We start from the raw sequence: 25,914 nt of genomic DNA on the forward strand, positions 1-25,914 counted from the left end.
ACGCCGTTCGGACTCGGCGATAAATAGTAGGTCCCATATCATTGAGCTAAATATGAATTGGGGTGCACTCATTGATATGAGAGAAGTCTCCCTTGTCCCGTATGGGATGTTGTGGAACAATGTTAAATCCACTAAATACGGGCCACATGAAGGTACACTCAGAACGGAAGGCCAAGGTCCTGAATGCATAAGCACGTAAAAGTCTATATCACGATATTCAAAATTGGACAGTAAAACAACAAATGGAGTGGGGCCACAAAAAACTAGAGCTCGGGAATTATATGAATAGGCAGTTACCAAATATCACAAAAACTTATGTTTTCTTTTCTCTCCAGAGTTGTCAACATCCGACGCAACTGTGCTGAAGCTGGGGAATGGCAATATATACCTTGCGTCAGTATATTTACCGTTCGACTCGCCGACACTACCACCTACGTCGGAGCTGCAGCGGTTGGTGAGGAAAGCAAAACAAACAGATAACGAAGTACTAGTAGGTACCGATGCTAACTCACACCACATTGCGTGGGGTAGTACTAATACTAACAAAAGGGGCCAAGCCCTTGTAGATTTCTTGAATACTAACGACCTAATAACCCTTAACATAGGAAATAAAGCCACCTTTGTAACTAGATTAGGGAAGAGGTATTAGATATAACAATATGTTCCGAAAATCTTATAAACAGGGAGCAGAATTGGAGGGCCTCGGAAGAGCATTCCTTCTCGGATCATCGGTATATAAGATTTGAACTAACACGGACACCGCCGAAACCTATAAGTTTCCGAAATAAATCCAAAGCCAATTGGATAAAATTTGGAAAACTAATAAAAGATAGGCAAGGGCACGATAGATATGAATGCCTAAGCACGGAAGATATAGACAGAAATGTCAACATTATAACGGAGGTCTTAGTAAAGTCATTCGAAGAAAGTTGTCCCCTTCGAGATAGGAAATCTGCCTACGAAAAACCCTGGATGACAGGAGAAATTCGTAACAAAGGCAAAGAGGTCCGAAGGCTTTACAACAGAGCTCGACGTAAGAATTTAGCTGTATTCTGGGACAACTATCACACAAAACTTAAAGAATAAAACAAACTGACTAGAACAGCAAAGCGAAATTCCTGGAAACTTTTCTGTGAACAGGTAGACAGCGTAAATGATGTATACAAAATAAAAAAGTTTCTATCGAAAACCCATACACAAACCGAGATCATGGTGAATGATATGGGAAATAAGAAGGAAACAATCGAGGACACGCTGGGGCTTTTGATGAATACACATTTCCCGCCGAACACTGCGACGCACGCAGGGGTGCCGGTAGTTAGGGAATGTGTTACACAGGAAGCACCAACAATTGATGAAGCGATGGTAAAGGATGCCATCAAGAGCTTCAAACCCTTCAAAGCAGCGGGGCCGGATGAGATATTTCCGGCCTTACTCCAGAAAGAGATGGACTACATTGCGCCCAAACTATGTGGAATTTTTAACGCATGCTTAAAATTTGCGTATACTCCTAAAGCCTGGCAGGAGGCGAGGGTAGTATTTATCCCAAAACCTGGGAAGGCAAGTTACGCAATTCCTAAGTCTTATCGTCCGATAAGCCTAACATCCTTCATGCTTAAAACCATGGAACGAATAGTCGACACCATGATTAAGAGCAAGATTCCAAACAATATGCTTAAATACAAACAACATACATACGTTAAAGGTACATCAGTGGAAACCGCATTACATGAGGTTGTACACCACATCGAGAGAACCTTCGACAGGAAGATGTATACACTAGCGGTATGCATTGCTATCGAGGGTGCTTTCAACAACGTCAGCACTGACACCCTTATCCAATCCTTAGATAAGTTTCAGGTGAACCGGGCCCTTAGGGACTGGATAAGCCACATGCTAAGTAATAGATGGATAAGTTGCGGGCTACTTGACGTAAAAATAAAGGACGAAGTTGGTCAGGGTACGCCACAGGGGGGATTTTATCCCCACTCCTATGGGTCACTACCATAAATAGCCTATTAAGGACTTTAACCGATGAGGGATTTGACCCAGTTTGTTATGCAGACGACGTTATAATACTTCTGAGGGGTAAGAATCAGAAGAGCTGAATCAGCCCTAAAACTAGCGTACAACTGGGCTAGACCAAGAGGTCTTAATGTAAACCCGAAAAAACGGAAATATGTCTGTTTACTAGGAAAACAAAACTGGGACACTTTGAAGAACCAGTTTTCCTAAACAAGACGATCAATATTTCCAACAAAGTAAAATATGTGGGAGTAATTCTGGATAGGAAACTTAAATGAAAAGACCAAGAGAGAGTCAATAAAGCTCATAGATGTTGGTCAACCTGTAGAAGGGCTATAGGCGCCAAGTGGGGTCTTAATCCTAAGATGACACACTGGCTATACAAAAGCGTAGTTAGACCTATTCTAACATACGCTTCAGTAGTCTGGTGGGCAGCTATGGATAAAAAGTGTAATATTAAAATACTACAGAAAGTCCAACGAATGTGCTGTCTAAGTGTAAGCGGGGCAATGAGGACAGCATCAACGAGGGCATTAGAAACTATTCTATATATACACCCAATAGAAATCCAGATAAGGTATGAAGCGGCTGTCGCAGCTATTCGACTTAAAGCGATGGACGAGTGGATCAGTCAGGACCACGTAACATACCACCAAAACATTCTACAGGTAACAACGGGAGAGTCGATGGATAACATTGTATCGGACCGTATACCTGAAACAATTGTAGCTGCCTCATGCGAGGCATTAATTCCAGACAGAGACTCGTGGATCGGCGGAAATCTAGCACAAATGCCGACTGGAAACTGTTGTTATACAGACGGCTCCATGATAGGTGGGAGAACGGGACTGGGTCTCTTTATTGAAGAACCAGATTGCCGGATCACTATACGGTCCATCAAGTGGAGATTCGAGCGATCACAGAGTGTCTGAACTTGCTTAATGCCAACAATAAACGTCCTTACAGACAGTAAAACTGCAATCAAAGCAATAACATCCAAGACCGTAAAATCACAAACAGTCTTGGATTGTGTAAATTCGATCAACAGCTATACTCTGCATGGCACGGTGCGTATAATATGGGTACCGGGACATGCGGGGAATAGAGGTAATGAAATTCTCTGGCAAAAAAAGGGAAGGGAATTGGCAACCGTAAACTTAGCGAACGCAAAGCCACTAAACGCGTCTCGGCTAGAGTTAAAAGCTTGGGCAAAAAATGCCCACTTAGCCCTATGGAATAGAGAGGAATTAGGGAAAACCACAAAAATCCTATGGGGAGACCCAAATGAGGAAAAAACTAAAAACTTATTACTGCTAGGTATAGCAGAGTTGAGTAGACTTACAGGTGTTCTTACAGGTCACCTGGGTTTACAAGCTCATCTGCAAAAAATTAACTGTGCAGACAACAGCGTAAGCAGGGCATGTGGAGAGGATGATGAAACATTGAAGCATTTTCTCTGCCAATGCCCCGCTTTCGCAAACATCAGATCCCAGTTTTTTGGAAACGACACAATACCAGATCTTAATCAGGTAATTGTAGACGACCTAAAACAATTACGGGATTTTGTTAAGGGAACATATGTAGTTCCTTAAATAAATTATAGTAGAGTCCCCTTCTTCAAAAAACTTACACTAGAGCGCACAACAGGCCTACTTCATGGCTTATGTGTATGTCCACCAGGACATGTGGCGATTACTCGTCCCTCTTTTCAACCTAACCTAACCTAACCTACCAAATATTAAAGTGATATTTAGTTCTGAAGATGATTATTTAAATTAGAAAGAGGATTTGAATTTGAAAAATGCAATGGCTTAACCTATAGCGAGCTGGTACAATAATTGAAGAACCATATTCAAAAACGAAAAATGAAGCAGTTAAGGATACTTAAGATAAATTCTTAAATAAAACAACAAAGCAAATGTTAGAAAATTTTATTTATTTATTTTTGTAAAATAACAAATTTTTCACACTGATAGAAAATTATTTACAATACCTAAACCTAATACCTATGTTATACCGTTGTCACGATTCTTCAAGGAGCATACCATTGAATTGCATTTAACGTAAGTTGAAGATTACCTTATATTGTACCCCTGATGAAATAACACTGTGTTAGAGACTGTTCCTAATCTCATAATCCATTTCAGATCTTCATTACCTTTACAATGGGTTCTTTGTAATCTTCATGAACATTCCAAACAAAATGGCAAACATTTAATTAACTCCTCACAACCGGGTCTATTGGCACATCATCACAACATACATCAATCGCAAAATGTCTTGCAAAGAATACGCAACACATCACGGCTGATGCTTAACGTACCGAGTCGGGGTTATTTTGTTAAGGATTTAATTTTACGTGCCACCAATGATCCAGAGAAGGTAAAAAAGCAAGCATCCAATACTGCAAAAATAACGGAAACCTAAACAATTTTGTAATTAATCGTAGTTTTGAACAGAAAAATTTCAAGGAAATCGAAGAGTACAATCACTGATAAAAATTGATTTTTAATATTAAATCGCGAAAAATGTTACCCTAGCCTGCACAGTGGGTTTTTTTCAATTTTTATACCCTCCACCATAGGATGGGGGTATATTAAGTTTGTCATTCCGTTTGTAACTACTCGAAATAATCATTGTAGACCCCACAAACTATATATATTCATGATCAGCGTGCAATTCTACATCGATATAGCGATGTCCATCCGTCTGTCCGTCTGTGGAAATCACTCTAGCGTCCGAACGGATTGACGTAGGTAGATGAAATTTTGGGAAAATCTATTATGTGTACGTAGGACTTTTGGTATTGAAAGCGGGCTATGTATTGAAAGCGGGCACTTTCGTATAGCCCCCATACAAAATGACGCGTCGTCGTTTTTAAGGAATTTTTAGATATTTGCGCCATTTTACCACCGAATTGGTTGTAATTTGGTATTTTGTATCTCCAGAGGCCAAAAAACATTCCTATCAAAGTTGGTTTATATAGGTCCACGTTTTGATATAGCCCCCATAGGACGATATCTCCCGATTTTCGGTATTTTGAAGGTTTTGGCCTCATTATCACGCCGAGATGGCTGAAATTTGGTATTTAGTCTTCGTTGGGGGTATAAAACTTTCCTCCAGAAATTTGTAGGTAAAGGTCCACGTCATCATATAGGCCCCATAGAACGGTACCTTCCTATTTTCGGTATTTTGAAGGTTGTGGCCACAATAATCCACCGAAATGGCTGAAATTGGTGGTGGAGGGTATAAAAGGTTCGGCCCGACCGAACTTAACGCTTTCCTACTTGTTTATTATTATTTTCTATTTGCCTATAGTTTTTACACAATTCGACAAAAAATCTGTATATATTGATAATATGATATTTCCAGAAAATTTATTAAAACAAAAGATGAAGAAACTGAGTTTCCCGCCCTTGGTATATGATAATTTGCTGATCAAATTCATGAACATGGCATACTCTCGTAACATGACACGGTCAATGAATAACAAATTGTTTTCTCATCTATAGATTATTCTATAATGGACGAACCCATTTTTTAAATTGTCCACCAAATATATGGCGGCATTTGTGGCGAATTTGCTTCATTAATATCCTTTAAATTGTATAGCTGACTTTGAGACGTTCATCAAAATGCTTTCAAATCTATTGTTGGTTGTCTGTCTTGGAATAAAAATATATACTTTTCTAGCATTATTTGAAAACACATAAGTCTACAATATGACCTTTAAAACCAAGTGCATTTATTATATGCCGCATCGCAGCAACGAAAAAATAAGGTCAAATTGCAGCTATACCAACAACAATATAGACGATTTATTTTAGGCTCATTGTCCCACTCATGATCTAATTATACATTGGACAGACTAACAAAAAAAAAGCACGACAACAACTGAATGTTTGATGGAAGAAATAAAGAGTAAAACTATACAAAATAAAGGTGAACAGCAATGAACAAATTGCCGGTGGCTATGGTCGTTGGTCTACCGGAACTCTCACTTTCTTGGCGTGGTGAATTTCCTTTTAATTTTCCTTACAAACAGTTTTCTCTGTAACATCAAATAGATTGCTCTTTCTAATTGGAAATGTGGCTGTGAAAAATACAGACAATCTTATAGATAAGGTGAGTGTAAAATTTGCACTCACTTCAACACTGGGAAATTGCCGGTCTGCAGATGTTTTTCCAAATGAGAAATGTAGAAATTATTCTATTTTCTATGAGAATGGGTATCTGAAAAAAATCCTTAATCCCATGTGGTGCTGTTATTGTGGAGCATTGAGAAGAGAGAACCTACAACTCTCATTTGCTCAGGCACGCGCCTTATGCTCAGGCATGCTCAAGAAATAAGTGTGAAAGACTTTTCCCATTGCCAAACAACGAAGGATATAAAGAAGCAGTTTAAACTTGTGTTTTGTTTGACACATAAACGTGTGCTTATGGACACGTCTGTTTATATTACAACAGGAATCTCTGCTTATAAGCTGGACAGAAAATAGAGAGCCCCAATGTATTTCTGTGCTTCATAAACAGAATTGTGAATGAATTCCCTAAATCTCCAAGGTAGAATTGGCCATCTAACGTAGTGAGTTTGGCTGTGTAGGATTAAGTACGAGTGCGTAATTTTATTGTTGTTGCTGTTGTTTATTTAGTACTGCTTACAGCATTTGTGTGCCATACGGTTTTTGCACATAAATCCACACGAACACGCTCCGCACAGTATTTACTCACTTAGAAATATTTTCGTTCGGGGAGATTGTTTCGAATTTTTTGGGGGCGAGAGAAAGAAATGGAGCCAATTGGATTTTATGGGGAAGGTGGCAAGAGAGTGTGAAGGAATTATCTGTTTATTATTGTGCCTGGTACAGACAGGAGAACCGTGCATAGATCTCTTGTCGTTTGTTTTTGTTGACGATGTGCAGCAATGTGCGACATTGTTTATGTTGCAGCATTGTTTTGATTTTTGTTCATCGCCTGTTTGCTGCAGTGGGGCCAACGCTGCTGCTGCGACTGTGGCACTCTGTTCTAACCACACTGCAAGCAGAGGAGCCCAGTGCTATGGAATTCCGATGTCGTTGCCTTGGCTAGCCATCCATCCAGTCAGCCAGCCAGCCAGGCAAATAAGACACACTCACACAGCCGCGTAGACGCGCATCACGAACACGAACGTAGGAAAATATGAGCGAGCAGCAAAGGCAAACAGACAGCCAACCAAACAACCAACCAGCCAGCCAGCCATCCAGCCATTGTAGACAAAGCAAGTTTTAGTACGTGTTCCTCCGTGTCTGAAAACAGTTCGAATTCCTTGACAGAGCGCGTGAATTTCCGTTCCGTTTTTCAATTGTCACACCAACATATCACAACTGATGAAAATCCAAAGCAAGACAGACAGTAAGACAAAAGGAAAAAACGACACAGACACACACACGCATACACATACAAGAAAAAAAGCACGCACAATTACACTTATACACACATACATACAAACAAACGCATACATTCATATAATCATTCACCTCAATAAAAGCGACAACTTTAACATACCTATACGCGAATAAAAGCGCACACACACACGCCAATACATACAAATAAGAAAATTAATACTTTAAAGAGAAATGCAATACATATCCTTGTCAAAGGAAAATTCCTTAAGGAAATATTAAATTTAAAAGTCTTAATGAAAAACAAAACGTGGAAAAGTGATGAAAACAAAGTGAAAAGTGAAGGAAATTAATGGATAAGTTTCCAAAAGTGATTCATGTCTAAGTTTTTTTTACAAAAACAAAAACAAAATCCCTGTGCATATCAACAGTCCCTTGAAGTCACTTGAAGTGGTCGAAGGAGAACCAGAAAACGAAGGAGAATCTGAAAAAAACCAAGCCAAGAAATTTAAAGAAAAATGAAAATTGTTTAAAAGTTAAGTGAAAAGTGTTTAAGTTCTCAAAGTTTATTGGCATTTCCAACACACGTTTTTGCCAGTTGAATATTGTCCAGTGCCAAAACACACACGCACACACACACTGCTACATACATACATATATATTATAGTCCTATATAAAACAAAGGTCTGTTCATCGTTTAGTGAGTTCGTGTTTCCGTTTTTCTGCCATGGTCAATGTGTGAGTGTGGCCAAGAGGACTCTCATGCGAAACTTGGCTGAATCTGAAAAGTGGTGAAAATTGTGTAGAAAAGGTGAAAACATATCAGAAAAGAAAAACAAAATAAGCAAAAAGAAATAGAAATTGGCCCAATAAAAACCAAATAAACCTATTTAGAAAAAATTTTAAACAAAACATATCACAACAACAACAATTAATAAATATTTTGTAAATGTAATTTGAAAACAAAGTCAATTAACAAAAAAAAAACAAAACAAAACATCAATACAAATTCGCCTCAAGATAAATAAAAATATAAAACACAAAACTAAAGAAAAATCCCAAAACATATCATCCGCATAAAATCGTTTACAAAACAGCTTAAAGCTAAAAACAACAACAAAACAGAATTATTCCCTCTCTCTCGAAAAAAAATCTCAAAACAAAACCAGAAAATAAAACAGCAAAAAATACAAACAAGTTAAAAGTAACCGCAAAAGACAAGCTGCCACAAGTGTAAAAGATTTGTAAAGACAACGACAAAGAAGAAGAAGCCAAGAAAATAACAAACAAACCATAGCATCTAAACAAACGCCAAAGCATCTGAGTAGCTAAACCGCGTTTCCTTTGGAACCGGTTACATTGGCAGCCAACAAATAACAAGTTCCCCCTTCTTCATTCAATCCAAATAAATCAGTGAATAGCCTGGCCAGCCAGGCAAGCAAATGCACCTGTTTTGTGCATCTTAAATCTTTGTTAAGCGTTTAGTTTGCTCCAGAGGTTGTTAACTTGATTGGGTGCAACATTTATGCAAAAGTTAATGGCCTAAAGGAGACCAAACCAAACACCAGTCGCCATTCTGTAATAACATGTTATTCTAAGCGCAAAAAAACAACAACACAACGCATAAACTTGATTGGATAAAGAGTTTTTATTTTTGTTTCTTCGACAACATTTGCATCATCAGCAGCATCAGCATCGCCAAAACCAGTTCATCAAATTGAAAAACATCACCATATCTACAAAAGGAAGTTACGCTTACACAAAGGCATCAGCAGCAGGCATCGAAACTCCGGCTTCTAATTAAAATTGGATTTTTTTCTACTTCAAAAATTTATGGTAAGTTCCAATTCTCCTCCTAATGAGATTTCTATTGGGGATAAGCTGCACACACACTGCACAAAAAAAACAAAGTGCGGAATGACATGACATTTGAATAGTTTGGTTTTTGCTTGCAATCACCAGGGGGTATTACGTTTTTGTTATACGTTCCCGGAATTCACAACTAATCTATGATATATGAAATGCTACAGTTAGGAAAATGCTAGGCTAAAGCTGCAAAAAAAAAAACTGTTTTTCATATTAAGAGCTTAAGTTCCATTATGGTTTATAGGACATGGATGATTGACACATTTTGATTGAGAATTAAAGCTGTATCCTTTGAAAACCTATGGGGATCATGGGAATTTTTTTGCTTTCTGCTGAAATGCAAATATGTTGCAGAATGAAAATAAGCATCAATTTTTTCAGGGCAAGGCTGGCAAAATGGTCAAGAGAAAGCAATATATTTTTCAAACTGTCCCTCCACGTTTTGCAATGCGCTATGAACTACTGTGTTTCTGAGGGTTCATTTCAGCTTTTCTTACTTGACGAAACAGAGGCCACATATCATTGACCCCATACCATGTATGTTAGGGCTATCACCAAAAAAAATACCACGCCAGTACCATGTGCGGAATATTGACTTGATAACGAAAACGCGTGTTTTAGTTCGATTAGGTGTTATTTTGATATTTTTTTCTATTTAAAAAATTTAAATTTGCTTTGTTTGAATATATATTTATAGAAAACAAATACGATTCTCACAGGCAAAGTCATTAAAAACAGTCTGTAACTTTCGCACTACTGAACTTCAATTCATTTTCTCTGGCGATAGAGAAAAAATTACATGCTCTACATGCAAAAGGATCAAAAAAGTTATAACCCTAATGTACATATATTTATGGAAACATTTGACATTAAAATAAACATAAAAACGGTTCGTTTTTGCCAAAAAAAAAACTGTGCCGCCGATTGAGCATATTAAAATTGAGCTGTATTTTTAAAGTTTGGTCGGTTTGGTCTTAGCTGCCAAAACTAGTTTTTACGCATTGTGTGACAGCAAATCAATTTTTGCACTTATCTTTAGTATTTTTAGCTGTCAAAAAGAGGCCAGAGAATTATACCCCGGTTACACTTAACTGGATTAACCCAGTGGGTTTGGATTTCAAATGTCAATTCCATAGCGCAAACGTCAAATAAATCCTCTCGAAGTGGGTTAACCCGGCAAAAAACTCTAGTGTAACCGCACTATTAGCTCTTAAGTGTATTCAGCCCCGTGTTGCCGAATTTGACGATTTTTTGACTCAAAATTGGAAAATGACGATTTGATGATTTGAAATGACGATTTTTCACGTTAACAACAATTGCATAATAAAAACAGGATGGCTGACTTCCGTATCGTCAATTGTTTTGTGTTGTTTAAACTTCGTCAAAATATTTCAGTTGCACAATCATACATTGTTCCTCGAAAATGCAACTAAATGCATCAGAAATAAAAAATGATACATGTTTGCTGTTTACCTGCATTAAAAATGCGTATTTTTGACGTTTTGAAGCACGTAGCTTCGCAGTTGTTGAGTAGAACGGCGTTAAGAAGCATAATACTTCGCAGATTTTCAGTCATTTGAAAAGCAACTGACGATACGGAAGTCAGCCGATAACTAGATTTTAACCAAAATTTAACGAAAGAACAATGTTGCAAACTTGATTTTATGAGATTTAAAAAAAGCCATTGGCTGTAATATGAATGTAATATTGAAAAATTGATTTGTGGAATAGAAGGGGGACAAATGAGTCGTCTTTGGAAATAAAAAGCTTCAACTTGAAATTCACAAATGCAAATTTGCAATCTTGGATGTATAAATAGGGGCTCCAAATTGCGAAAATTGTCTAGCAACAACAACATCTAATATGTCTGAGGATGTTAGCCTAACCAAAGAATCGGAGACGTGGCCTTAAACTAGAATAAAGCAAAGAAGTAAGAACGGCGTTAAGTCTGACCCCGTCGAACTTTTTATACCCTCAACCACGAACTGTATTGAAGCAAATATGAACAATTAGTAACTACTAAGCTCTTCATCTACAGTAAATGTAATTCCTTGGAGGAGAATAATATTTTAACTGATGATAAACACTTTAAACTGACAATTCTCTGTGTGGACGTTTTCTACCTACCGTAAGTGCAGTTCTATGGAGGCTATATGAAGACCTATACCCACAAATTTCTAATGGAAAGCTGTATACCACCAACGAAGACTAAACACAAAATTTTAGACATTTCGTTGGGATATTGAGGCTACAACCTTCAAAATACCGGAAATCGGGAGGTACCGTTGTTTGGGGGCTATATGAAGACGTAGATCTACCCAAACAGATTTCAGGTGAAAAATTGTATACCCCCAACGAAGATATTAATACCAAATCTCAGCCATTTCGGTGGGATACTGACGCTAAAACCATGAAAATATCTAAAATCGGGAGGTACCGTTCTATGAAGGCTATACGACGATCTGGACCTATACCGAACAATTTCAGGTTGATAGTTTTATACCCCCAACGAAGATTAAATACCAAATCTCAGCCATTTCCGTGGCCTCAATATCACAACCTTCAAAATACAGAAAATCGGAAGATATCGTTCTATGGGGGCCATATAAAGACGTGGGAATATATCGACAAATTTCAAGTGGAAAGTTTTAACGCCCCAACGAAGACTAACTACAAATTTAAGCTATTTTGGTACGATATTGAGGCCACAACCTTCAAAATACGGAAAATCTAAATGTACCGTTCTATGGGGCTATATAAAGACGTGGCCCTATACCGACAAATTTCAGGTGAAAAGTTTTATACCACCAATGAAGATTAAATACCAAATTTCACCCATTTCGGTGGGATATCGAGGCTAAAACCTTGAAAATATCGGGAGGTACCTATGAAGGATATACGAAGATCTGGACATATATATTGAAAAATTTCAGGTTGATAGTTTTATACCGTAAACGAAGACTAAGTACCTAATTTCAGTCATTTCCGCGGGATATTGAGGCCGCAACCTTCAAAATACAGACGTGGGCCTATATCGACACATTTTAAGTGGAAAATTTTAATGCCCCAACGAAGACTAACTACAAAATTTAAGCTATTTCGATGGGATATTGAGGCCACAACCTTCGAAATACCGAAAATCTGAATGTACCGATCTATGGGGGCCATATAAAGACGAGGGCCTATACCGACAAATTTCATATGGAAAGTTTTATAGCACCAACGAAGACTAAACACCACTTTCAGCTATTTACTAAATTACCAATTTCAGCCATATCGGTGTTATAAGGAGGCTAAAACCTTCAAAATACCGAAAATCGGGAGGTACCGATCTATGGGGGCTATATCAAAATGTGGACCGATATAGCAAATTTTTAATACCAAACATCCTAAGAATAGTAGAAACTTCTATGCAAAATTTCATGATTTCAACGGACAGACGGATGGATGGACTTACGGACAGACGGACATGGCTATTTCGACTTAGAATTTTATATACTTTATGCGATCTCCGCAGAATGTTTCGATACGTTACAAACGAAATGGCAAATTTAATTATACCCTCCATGGTATGGTGGAGGGTATAAAAAGTGTTGTAATTTTGCGGAAAAGGTATTTGAAGGAATGCGCCGACTCGCTGGCTGAACTGCATCTGAATTTTCGGAGTCATTGCTTTAGATCGTTATCGTGCCAACCTTTCAATTTAGTTAATAAGATTTTTCGAGCGGAAGCATAGACTTGCCCACGAAAAAATTATATTGTATTAATCAGAATCACAATGACTACCTTCGATAACAAATTCAATCTAAAATTATCACAGCACTTTATCGTTAAAATAGGTGTCGTGGGGACAACCAGTTGCACAATAAATCAAAATTATCGGAGTCTGCACTTCTGCGAAAAATTTTGGAATTTTGTGTGAAAGATACCCGAATGAATCGACCGATATTGTCCATATGAACTATGTCTGAAAGAGATATAACGGTGACCTAGTTTTGAACCAAATCGGTTGATTATTTCAAGAGTTTTGGTGTTCACCAGCAAACAGACAGAGTTAAATCGACTCCTAATTGGCTAAAACGGATTAATTCCAAACGTACTTGTTTTTTTCTTGGGGGCCTCAACAAAAATTGCTGACATAGATCAATGTATTGATCCCAATGATATATTGAAGGCTTAGGCCGCGTTCTGCAACCGATTTTGAGGGTTTGTAATTCAACTTTTAGAGATCACTGTTGGCAGTTAACCTAATATAATATTATTAATATAATATTATGCAACAATGATTTATTTTTTAATTACAAGCTAAACTGATTTTGTATGCCACCCACTCAAATTTATTCTGCTCTGCCGTAGCTACATATTTTCAGATTGAAGTTTTCCTCGTTGTGGACAGCAAAATTCATATCTCATATCCCAAGCGACAGTGTATACTGAACGTATACGCCCCTTTGATTCAAAATATGTGAAAATATGAAACTCAAATTAACACATTTCTTATCTATAATTTAGTAATTACATTGTTTTATAAGGGGACAATACAGTCAGTGCATTGTCCCAATTTGAACTTCCATATCTCAAAAACGGTAAAACCTACGTAAATATCATAAAGGCCAATCTTGTGGAGAATTTTCTCTGCTACAACATTTACATTTACATAGAACTCGCGGTTTCCAAGCAAAATCGTGAAAACCTTAAGAACCCCTAAAAATGTGAACTTAAATCGCGATTTATTTTAAAATCCCTCCGGCGATTTTTTTTTTTTTTGTTTCTTGATATTTCTCATCTACGAGCATTGTAATTTCAGAATCAGCAAAAACTTCCGAGGTGTAAGCACCTTCCATTTAAATTTGTTAAGGCACACCGTGTGGAGTTTTTCTTATGTGTTAAATCAGTCAAAAAAAGTTGTTCATTCTTTTAATTCTCTCGCGTAAGTACAAGGTTGTTATATGTATAATAATCCCCCAAAAGATATTAAGATCGGATCATCCGTTTTCGAGCTACAGTGGGCACCGCATTCAAAAATGTCATTTCGAGAAAACCCCGTTTAAAACTTCGATGCAAATCACAATGATTTTTCTCTCTCTAACGCTCATATCTCAGCTAATTTATGACCGATCGACTCAAAATTCTATTCTATTCTATGTGTAATTTAAAATGAGACAATAAATTTAAATAAAAATAAAAATAAAAAATAAAAAATTCGATTTTTAAAATTTGTAAGTGGCCATAACCCCTTAAAACGCAATATTCCCCATCAGGGTAATGTAGTCTCTACAAGTGATGTCTTAAGACAAACCGTTCTGTAGATAGGTTGTATCATTGAGCTAATAAACACTCATTAATATAAGAAAAGTCTGTCTTCTTCCTTCGAGAATATTCAAAGAAATTTTAGATTTATATTTTGCTAATAATATAAGCTAGTCTGTAAGATTGTAATTTCCATAGACTGAATAAATAAATAAATAAATGTTCGTGGGAACATAATTATGTATATTCGGGCAAATTACTATGGAAATAACCGATCACCATAAAATGTCACATTTAAGATGTTTAGATGAATTGGAAAGCATTGTGGAGGGTATGCATACCAATATAAACTTTGGATTACTTTTGGGACAATATAATGATTATATGATTATATTAGAGAAGTCTCCCTTGTCCCATCTGGTATGTTTGTAGAACAATTAAATAATGATTATATTTCCTCTATAAAAATTTCCATTTGAACATTGTTTCCATTATTAAAGTTTTCATTTCTCATTGGCATGGCACAAGAGTTCTTTAGCCTCCACACAGTCTTCCACTCTGAACCCGAATAACTTAACATTTTTTTTTTGCTTTGCAATAATTCTTCATTCCATTAAAAAGTGAATATTTTCTTCAAAAGCACCTAACTTTTGTTGGAGACAACAACAACAACTGTTGTCGTCCTTGTTGCTGCTGTACATCACCGCAATATGTTTGTCAGAGAGTTTAAGGCACTTAAAAGTTTTCTCATCGGATATTGAATATTGCCCATCTTCCCCGCCTCGTTAATATGCTGGCACGCGCACTTTTTTCCAATCAGTTTTACCTTGAAGTGATGATGAGACGATGTTGGAGAAAACCATCAGGTCACTTGGCTTGTGCCAGTGCAATGCACAAATATGTTTGTAGGCAGGCACAAATGATGTTGATGATGATTTTGTCGCCAATTTTTCCATTTGACCTCGATAAATCTCAACAAATGTTGTTTTGTAAGTAATGCCAACTAACAAGAAACATAATTGCTGTATTGGGGTGGAACGAATGGGGGAGAATGTTGGGGGAAAAAAGAAGATGAGTAAACAATTTGATAAATCTTTAACGATTATGGAAAGGACGTGGTTTTATTGGGTTTATTTGGAATACGAATTTTTCATGATAATGACTATAAATTGGTTCTTTGCCTGATGTTTTCATTAGAGTTGGGCAATCTCGTTCAATTGAACGATCCGGATCACATAAGGTTCCAAAATCACTTAAGAATTGAATTTTTGAAAAATATACAAAGTCCGATGTCTAGTAATGAAAAACTGTTCACTTTAGATTTATGAAACATATGAAAACTAGAGTTGGACAAACTTAATATACCCCCATCCTATGGTGGAGGGTATAAAAATCACACAATAATCTATAATATCACACTTGAATTATATCCCCCCACTATCTTCCACTTATGTACCCCATTTCCAATACTTTATCATCACAAAAAAACATTGTTATTGTGTAGTTGTTGTTTTCTTCCTTTCCTTACTCACAAAACAACAAACAGCACCACTAGTAGTAGCAGTAGCAAAACTTTTCTAATCAAATTAACAGCAAATTCACGTACAATCAAGAACTCTTCTTCTGTTCTTGACATACCCTCGGGGCCCCTGTATAGGAGGAATTCTCGAGCATAGTGGTGAATGTATAGTACCTACCAACTCATAACGATTACATGGTAAAAACACTTCAAGCCAAAAAGTAGCAGAGTAATGGCAATCGCATTTTGCCAATAGTATTTCCTCAAGTTGTTGTTGTTATTTCCTTTTTTCAAAACAAGGAAAGTCCTAATTCTCTGCTTTTCGGTTAAATAAACTACTGAAGTAGTTACTTGTTTGATGGAGGTGGTGGCGGAGCTGTGTGGTACTAATCATGTTTGCTATTGGAACGCATAACAATGACTGCAAATTATATCAAAGTCAATTATTTGAATTGTTGTTGTATTGTGTGCGATTCTATGAATACATATGAATAAAGCTTCTTTTTTAAGTTGATTCCTTTTTTGGTACTGGGAATTTCCTTGGCATATGCTCGCTCTTCAATTTGCCCACACACAATGTATTATTTGCATGGAATCAGGTTCTAATGGGGCTTAAGAAAACACACACACACAGTAGAAAAATGGAAATGGAACAGTAAAAAAGCATTTGCAATACCAAGAAAGCCGGATAAGGAAACGTAATGTAAAAATAAAAGAAACATAAAACATATTCCAAACGAAGAAAAACACAAGGACTCTGTTGCCGCCACTAGAACAAAAGACCAGAATTAATTGCAATTTTTGTTGTTTTTCATTATTTTTTTTTTCTTCTTGGTGTGTGTTGTTTTTATTCTCCTTTTTTGTGTCTTTCCCTTAAGGAAATAGCCCAATAAGTTGCAACTTCATGCTATCCTGCTTCTTGGTTGGTTTGGGTTGAATTTTGTTTTGGAATTAAATTTTAATTACATAGCCAAGTAACAACACAAACAAGAATCACAACGTTTTTTTTTTTCTTTTTTTCTTGTGTTGTTCAAAGCTTACCGAGTCCAAAAGAAGAAGAAGAAGAAGAAAAAGGAAGATAAATTGTAAAGGGATTTTCGTTTTCTTAGTTCTTTTTGAATTCTGTTGTTTGTTTTTATGTATTTTTGGAATATTTCTTAAGAATTGAATAATTGAATTTATGATCGTATTGAAAGCCAATAATTGGCAAAAACAAAACAAAAGAAATGATAATTATGGTAAATTGTCTGTGTTACTGAGGGATTTAACAATGTTCGATATAAAATGAGACACGTGTTTTAATTGCCTGTTTAAGTCAATTGAAAATTATGGAAAATATAATTATAAATGGGGATTTCTGAGTGAAATTGGACACTTTTTCAAAACGTGGGGTTTGATTTCCTTTATTTCTTGTGCTTTGGAGATACTGCTCATCAGCAAAATATTTCAGTATATTTTCAGATTTTTTCCAGAGATTTCGCGCCTCAAAAAGGCGAATTCTGTAGAAACTATATGCATCATAACTTATTTAATATTGATCCAAATAGAAAATTTTTGTTTTGTTTTTTTTTTTAGCTATCTAATAAAAAAGAGAAGAATATTCACAGTAGCCTTGTGTCGAATTTTCACGATTTAATATTAAAAATCAACTTTTATCAATGATTGTGCTCTTCGATTTTTTTTTAAACTTGTCTGTATTCATCTACGAGTACTTACAAAAATTTTAAAACATATAGTGGGATTCGAATAGCTATCACTGTTCAGTTTTTTCTAGTTTTTTGTTATTAGATAGCTGCTAAAAAATAGAAAGAAAAAACATTTCTTCTATTTGGACCAATATTAAAGAAGTTATGAGTATTTCTTCGACTTCTTCAAGGTGCTATATCTCTGGAAATCTCTCAAAATATTCTGAAATGTCAATACAGCAAAAAATCAAAGGAAATCAAAAACTACTTCTTGAAAAGAGTCCGATTTCACTCAGAAAGCCCCATATATATATTTATAACCTCCACCATAGTATAGAGGTTAGATACGTTTGTTTTTCCGTTCGTAACGCATTGAAGTAATAATTTGCAATCTTGATCAGGATACAATTTTGAGTCTATATAGCCATGTCCGTCTGTTGTAAGCACTCTAGAGTCCACCATAATTAAGCTAGAACGCTATATTTTATCACCAGAGTGTATTTTTCGATAGGCAGGTCAAGTTCGAAAATGGGTTATATAGGCCCACGTTTTGGTATAGTCCATATATAAGGGTACCTCTCGATTTTCTTTACTTTGAGGGTTTAAACTACAATTTTTAACCGAACTAGCTGTAATTTGACATTTGAGGTTCTCAGTGGTCACGAAAGTTCTTCACTAAAAATCGTCAGCATAGGTCCATGTTTTGGTATAGCCACCATATAACAGTAATCCCGATTTTCGGTGTTTTGAGGGTTTTAGCTACAACTTTTAACCGAACTAGCTGTAATATTATACTTGAGGTTATAAAACTTTTCTCCAAAAATTGTTAAGATTGGTTCATATTTTGATATAGCCTCTATATAACGGTACCTCCCGATTTTCGGTATTTTTGGGCGTTTTATCTACAAATTTTAACCGAACTAGCTGTAATTTGACATTTGAGGTTCTCAGTGGTCACGAAACGTCTGCACCAAAAATTGTCAACATAATTCCATGTTTCGGCGTAGCCCCATATAACGGTACCTCCCGAGTTTCGGTATTTCGAGGGTCTTAGCTACATTGTTTGACAGAACTACCCGTAATTTGACATTTGAGGTTCCCTGCAGTTTTAAAACTTTTCCACCAAAAATTGTTAGTATTGGTCAGCACTCTCATATAGCCTCCATATAACGTTACATCCCGATTTTCGGTATTTTAGCTAAAAACTTTCAGCGAACTATCTCTAATTTGACATTTGACATTCTTAGTCTTCTCAACACTTCTCCGCAAAAAAGGTCCATGTTGTGGTATAGCCCCCATTTGAGGTTCCCTGCAGTTATAAAACTATCCCGCAAGATAGGTCCACACCTTGATATAGCCTCCATTATAAGGTACCACCTGATTAAATAAATTTTTTAGATTAGGTAATTTAGGCATTTTGGGTATACGTGGTCGAAAATTTTTTTGCACCTGAAATTGTGGACAGAAAAGAAAACTCATTATTACATTTTCGTTAAGAATATTTTGTGGTGGAAGGAAAAAGTTCGGCCCGACCAAACTTAACGATTTGTTACTTCTTTTTTATACCCCCCGCCTTTATGCTAACGAGGAGAGCATGATCGAAATAATGGTTTTAGAACGCACATATGTTTGAAGTCCGGTTAGTTCTTATTATGCGGATTGAAAGCTGCCTATCTTAAAATAGTTACGAAAGCAACTGGGACGTATTTAAGACATTTCCATTGATTTAAGAATATTAAATTGCACCGTAATTTGTATTAAGCATTTATCTTATTTAAATTTAAAAACGCAACTACTGTATAAAATTTAACTCAGTATTTTCCGTGTTTATTTTGCTATTGTTTTGTTGTGCTCTCTCTCATATTTATTTCGATTATTAAGGTATGCTTATACATTGTGACGTCATTCATTGTAACCCCTTCTCCACCACTCTCTCTATTTTATTACCTCTGACCTATTTGTTGTTGTTGTTGCGAATCGACTAACATGACGCGTCATCATTGTGGAACATTCTACATTGAGGATGCTAGAACAGACAGTGAGCGATTATAAATAAATACGGGAGAGTAGCTGGTGGGCGAGTTGTGTTGTAATTCAGACCGCGAATTAAAACCATCAGTGAAGTAAAGTATAAGTAGAGAGTAATCTGAATAGAGCAAATTTGTGTGCTTGGTAGAGAAATAAAGTCTTGCGTCTATAAGAGAATAATATCAATAAAGCATTGTAGAATCTTAATCAGAATTTTCTTTATTTCGCCTGATGTTATCACTTTTAATGTTTCCACTACACTTTCCCAGCTAAAATTTTTTCCGAATTCGGTCAGAATCTTTGAACAAATGTTCGATTCTAATGCCTAATTCAGCACAAAAGTTGTATGGACGAGGTCACCGAATTCTGAAAGTTTTTCTAAAGAAATTCTAAAAAAATATTAGAGTTCTGCGACGAATTCAGAAGAAAATTCTGTGACATTTCAAAGAAAAATTTAGAATTTCTGAAAGAAATCGGTCCGAATTCGGAAAAAAAATCTGGGAAATCGGTGAAGAAAATTGGTCCGAATTAGGAAAGAAATTTTGGAAAAATTCGAAGAAAAGTTTAGATTTTCTGAAAAAATTCTTGGGCGCTGACGCCTTTGACATTGACACAAAACAGAACAAACCCCACTGAGAGACAACTTTCTTCTAATGCGCTATTTATGGAAGATTTCAAAGGTTCCAATGATTTTCCCTGTTGTTATTATTTTGTGAAACTATCAATGCTTGAATTATTATATGTTGCATTTATATTTTCAAAAACAACCGAACAAAAAATCCCTTAGAAAATCGATTAGAAATTGGAACGAATTCGGAACGAGGATTCTTAAGATTCTTTAGAAAATGTGCAGAGGTTCGTAAAAAAACTTTCAGAAAATCGGTCCGATTTCTTAGAGAAATTTGGAGAAATCGGCAAATTTCTATAAAAATTTTAACTGGGATGTCTGCTACCGTTAAATTATTTGACTTTTAACCTAATTACATTATCCCTTTCTTCCATACACTTGCCAACTCAATCAAATTATCTCTGATATACTCATGCCTACATTGAAAAAATAAATAAAACTCTACTTTTCATCAAGTTTTAAATAGATTTGTAATTTTGAAATAAAGTTGTTTTTACCTTCAAAGTTTAACAGGCTAATTGGATATTGAAAAATTCAAAATAGTTTCCATACACATTTTTGTTGTTGTTGTAGGGACAAACTAACTTAATTACTTGAAATCAGTCAAAAAGTACAAAAAAAAACCACAGCAACAAGATCAAATGAGTGCCAAGTATTGCTTTTTTATGCTTCTTATACTGCTCCTAAGGGCATAACTTCTGTGGTCATTCACTCTCCAAAAGCTGCTGCTGCTGTTCTACTTTAAGAGACAACAACATTTCGTTTTTTTTTCTTATTCTTCTTCATGTTCATTTATATTTATCACTGGGCAATCATAGTGTCTTTGAAAGTGGAAAAGAAAAGCAAAACAAGTTCATCAACCATCTACCCAGGAGTAGAAAGAAGTACACTAAAATGTGTCCACTTAACGTGGCCAGCAGGATATTCTCATTCGCGTACCTTACCAAAGACCAAAAAGCTGAAAAACAAAACTTTGTTCAACATTTTTGCTATTCACTTGTAGTTTTCTTTTTGAAATATTTATGTCCTTAAATATAGAAAAGAAGAGAAACAACTTTTTTGAACTTATTTTAACGACAGCGACAGCAAATCTTGCTGGATAAAGCTAACCAAGATGTCGTAAATGTTGACACAGGGCGGGCAGAGCGGGAGGGGGAGAATTGATATGCCGCGAAAAAAAGTTGTAAAATTACGCGTTTTCACTTGTGCCAGAAATCGAGTTATACTAAACTAGTAAAAACTAAACTTACTCAAATTGAAATTATCACAAAACTATGAGAACGAACACACACTCACACACAGTATAGAACATGGGTTAACAGGACTAGTTGGAAAAAGTCTAACAAAACATCATGTAGCAGCAATACAATTGCTGGGCAGCTCATGCCATACCACCCAATTGTGGATGATAGTTTCGTGTTGCTCCCATTCCTCCTTACATCCTTTATTCCTTCATCCATTCGTTCACTCTCTGGCTCATCATAAAACTGCAAACAATGGACTTTGAACAACGGGTAACAAAACCTTTTCTTTCTTTGCATTGCATTTTACACAAAGTCGTAACTTTACATTTTTAAACATTTCACTCGCACAAAGTTGCAACACAAAGACCCGAAAGGCAGCAACAGCAGGAGAATGAGTTTTCCTATTGTTGGCCATCACTGTATTTTATATCCCGAAAATCATAAAATATTCATGCCAATTACAAGGTTCAAACACACACAAACACAGAGAACGAACTAACTGAAATGATCACAAATAGTCAAGTTGGGTTCAAAGGAAAACCTGTACCACCCCAAAACCTTTCTTTTTTGGAAAATAACCATTTTTTTAACACCCCACCACTAAAAAGTATATAACTTCTTTTCTGTATCAGATTTGTTGTTTTTTTTTAAGTTATTTAGTTAAACTAAAAGGAATGACTTACAGACTGATATATTAACCTGTAAATAAAAAACCAAAAAAGAAAAAAAAAACGAAACTAAATAAAATAAAAACGTATAGCAACAAACTTTTGTTACTTTCTTAAAATAATGTTGACCATTTATTTACGTTGTTGGTTATTTCGCCTTCGTCGTTGTGCCTTTTTATAGTGCTTTGCTTAAGTACATAAAAGGCATGAAACAGCTTTATTTAGTTGTTTTATTATTTACAAGAAATGTAATAAACTTACAGGCGACATACACACCTACACCTCCGCAAATGAATAACAACAACAAAATATAACAGTAACTATTTTCCATAAAGTGTATAACATCATCAGCTAGCTGCTAGCTAGTCGTTAGTCAGACATGAAGTTAATGCCTTTACGACAAACATATAAAAAGGAAATAATTTCATTTAAATTGGAAATGTAGGGGCATACTTTTAGGCAACATGTTGTCATAACAAAAATTATTGAAAATGAGGCATGCTTACATAAAGGCAGGCTGAAAAGATCTATTGGGTCACTTGTGAAAATAAATTTATTTGCATTAAGAGGGATTGCATAATTTTATGGGTCCAGAGATCCCAAGAAGAGTATTTGAGAGCAAGAGATCCTGAGAGAAATCTGGTTTTTGGAAAAGAATGAAGTAAATTTCTGTTGATTTTTTACTTTGACTGCCCTATAGCCGGGATTTGGCTATACTTTTGTGAAAAATATTGCTGAGAAATTGTTAAAATTTAAAACTAGTCTTATGACAATCCTGGTAGTTAATTTGTTTTTAGGTATAAATAGTAATCAGTAGACTGTTAATTTTTTAGCTCTAGTTTTAGCAACTAGTAAGTGTGGACCGTGTAAAGATACTTACAAGACCAACCAAGAGACTAGACAACATGAGCAAAACATTGAAAACTCCATTAAATTTATAGGTGGCAACACTGTTGAAATATTGTATGGACGATTGTGAGACTTATTGAAGTTCCTAGTCCGCAACTCCGCAAAAATCATTCTATTTTAGTATAAGAAATATAATTTGCTTTTTAGAAGAAAAACAGAAAAAAGTAACAGGGATACCTAATCGAAAGCAAAACTCGACTTTTCGATTTTAGCCTTAAACTAAAAATTCGATTTTTTCGCTATTAACCCAGGATCGAACGAAAAAAATCACTTTTTTCTCGCCAACTCAAAGTTTTATAAATATTGTTGTCAATCTAAAACGTGTCTTATAAAAAGTCGTTGGTCAAAAAATCGCACATCGTCATTTAAAGTCTATTTCGACTATTCTACTAAAAAAAACGATAATTCTAAAGTCCACTTACCTATTCCCCGTCTGGACAGTCATGTAATGTGTTATTTCTACGAAAGCAACCGGTGTATTTAAGTTAATTTATTTAAAAATTTTTAATTGTAAAATTAATGGCCTGTTTCACTAAGACGATTCGAATACAAGTTCGTCCGAACTACGACCAAACTTATGTTCTTTGAAAAATATTTGTATTGCTTTTATTTCCAATCAAACAAATAGGAAATCATGAACTTGGTGTTAATTTGAACGATTATTAGTTTTTTTTTAATTTTTACTAAACATTTTCTTAATTTACATCAAATTTACAACAACAACTACTGCATAGAATTGCACTTACTATTTCCCATGTTTATTTCCTTATTGTTTTTATTGAATTCTCTCTCTCTCTCTCTCTCTGTTTAATATTTGTTTTCATCATTTAGTTTTTTAGTCTAATAACACTTTGCAACACTGAAAATGCAAACAAATTCTAGCATGCAGTTTTTTGAAAGTACATATTTAGACTACAAAAACCCTAGTAGGGTTTTGTCCTGTGAGATCCAGTTCGGATTTTATGGCATCATCCTAACCGGATTAAATCTAAAAAAAGTGCAGTGCATTTATGAGGCCTTTATCTCAGAAACGAATAGACCTTTGGCCTTGCTGTCTTTAGCAACATTGTAGCCCTAAACCAGTAGAACTAATCTTTTGAAAAACCCACATAGGAAAAACTCCATCTAGGGCATCAAAATCTATAAAATATAGAAGATTTTACATAATTGCTGAAATTCTGGTCAGTATCGGCTAAACTATTGGGAGTTGAACCAAGTAACCTTTTGCGAAAATCTTTCAAATAAAGTTCTCAACAATTCTTTAGAACATTCTGAAACTCTAAAATGCTTATTTCATGTTGTAAGCATAATATCTTTTGCAACACGTATTTCAAATACAGTTCACACCAACAGTTTATTCTCGCATTTCGGATTTCACTACATTATTGATATTTTTATTAAATTGTCGTTAAAAAATTTACTGAAAACAACAGCATAGAGGCATTTTACAACAATAACATGTTCTGAAGAGTTGTGTATTACATTCCAGGGAATATTTTTCCAAAAGAAAATATTCAGAAAAAATTAACGGTGTGAAACTCTAAAATATATATTTTGATATTTGATGCAATAAATTTAGTTTTTCGAGTTCATTATTTCTCCAAATATTTTAGTCTTGTCCTTATCTACAAATTTGCTTCAGAGGTCAGAAGAATATTCGCATTGGGTTCAGAGATATAGCCCTAAATGTCCTTAAAAACTCAATATTTAATCATGTTTAGATGGCGCCATAAAATCCGAGCTGGATCTGATACAACAAAACCCAACTAGGGTTTCTTGTCGTTTGGGTCTGTACTTTCATAAAATTCTTAGTTCGGCACCGTGTAATCTTTCCCTTCCCAATCCCTTCTACTCTCTCTAATTTATTACCTCTGGTCCATTTTTTGTTTACATACATCCGTCTGTTTGTATGTGAATAGACTAGCATGTCGCGAAATCATTGTAGAACATTCTACAAATGAATGCTGGAACAGTCTATGCATCAGCCAGCGAGTATGAATACGGGAGCGAATTAAAACTGTCAGTACAATCTGAGAGCAACCTAAATAGAATAACCAGCTTAACTAAAGTTAGTACATTTAGAGAGATCTTTATGGATCATGTACATTTTTCAAAAAGTTAGAGGCTCCTTCGCTAACCTTCTGCATAATACGAATTAAAATTTTTGTTACTCGCAGAACAAAAAAATCTGTCCAATATTCACGTGAACCTGATTTTGCGATGTTGTAAATAAATGATTAGATTACGAGGGCAGTTCGGAAACTTCTTAGCCAAGCACAAAAAGCGCGGTATAAACAGAAAAAAGTTAAGTGTTTTGGAAACTTCCATCTCTGTTATGAACACATGTTAAATAATATGAAAGCTTGTCCATGACACTCACTTATTCTTTAACGTGTCAAGACAATCGATGACTTCTGCTAGAATCCCTTTATGTTTTCCAGCATTAAAATCATTTGTTCTATTTGCAAATTACACCATTTGCTCCTAAAAGTATGCCAGGGACAAGCACAAAAGCGTACTTCTAGGAGCTCGCATTGTTGTTTCTGTGTGATTGCATGCTTTTGGAGGCAAACCGACTGAGCCTCAAAAATGTACTTCTCGATGGCGCTCTCGTCAATTTTGCACCTTAATCTTGAAAATTTTAAATTAATTACACAACAATTTGGCAATTCAGTGTTCTAATGAATGACCTATGTAGTTTAATTTAGCCC

The 25,914-nt window shown here is 35.6% G+C and overlaps 1 protein-coding gene and 1 long non-coding RNA gene across 7 annotated transcripts in view; one reads left to right on the forward strand and one right to left on the reverse strand.

Moving 5' to 3' along the window:
• Positions 1–4,205: 4,205 nt before the first annotated feature.
• LOC141399392 (uncharacterized) overlaps positions 4,206–25,914 on the reverse strand; it is a 132,375-nt gene continuing 110,666 nt past the window's right edge. The window contains exon 3 of the long non-coding RNA XR_012411835.1: positions 4,206–4,448. This is a non-coding gene — a long non-coding RNA (uncharacterized lncRNA). The remainder of the gene's footprint in view (positions 4,449–25,914) is intronic.
• Positions 6,823–25,914, forward strand: part of kirre (kin of irre) — a 112,617-nt gene continuing 93,525 nt past the window's right edge. Inside the window, exons 1-3 of one of the 6 annotated variants that reach the window (XM_073978060.1) lie at positions 6,824–7,416; positions 7,637–8,217; positions 8,375–9,242. The gene's annotated coding sequence lies outside the window, so the exon portion shown is untranslated. Of the gene's footprint in view, positions 9,243–25,914 lie in introns of all 6 variants that reach the window. The other 5 variants (XM_073978062.1, XM_073978058.1, XM_073978059.1 and 2 more) reach the window with 5 other exon arrangements.

Source organism: Musca autumnalis, unplaced genomic scaffold, assembly GCF_047663935.1.
Source record: "Musca autumnalis isolate F117 unplaced genomic scaffold, ASM4766393v1 scaffold_3, whole genome shotgun sequence".
NCBI lineage: Eukaryota > Metazoa > Arthropoda > Insecta > Diptera > Muscidae > Musca > Musca autumnalis.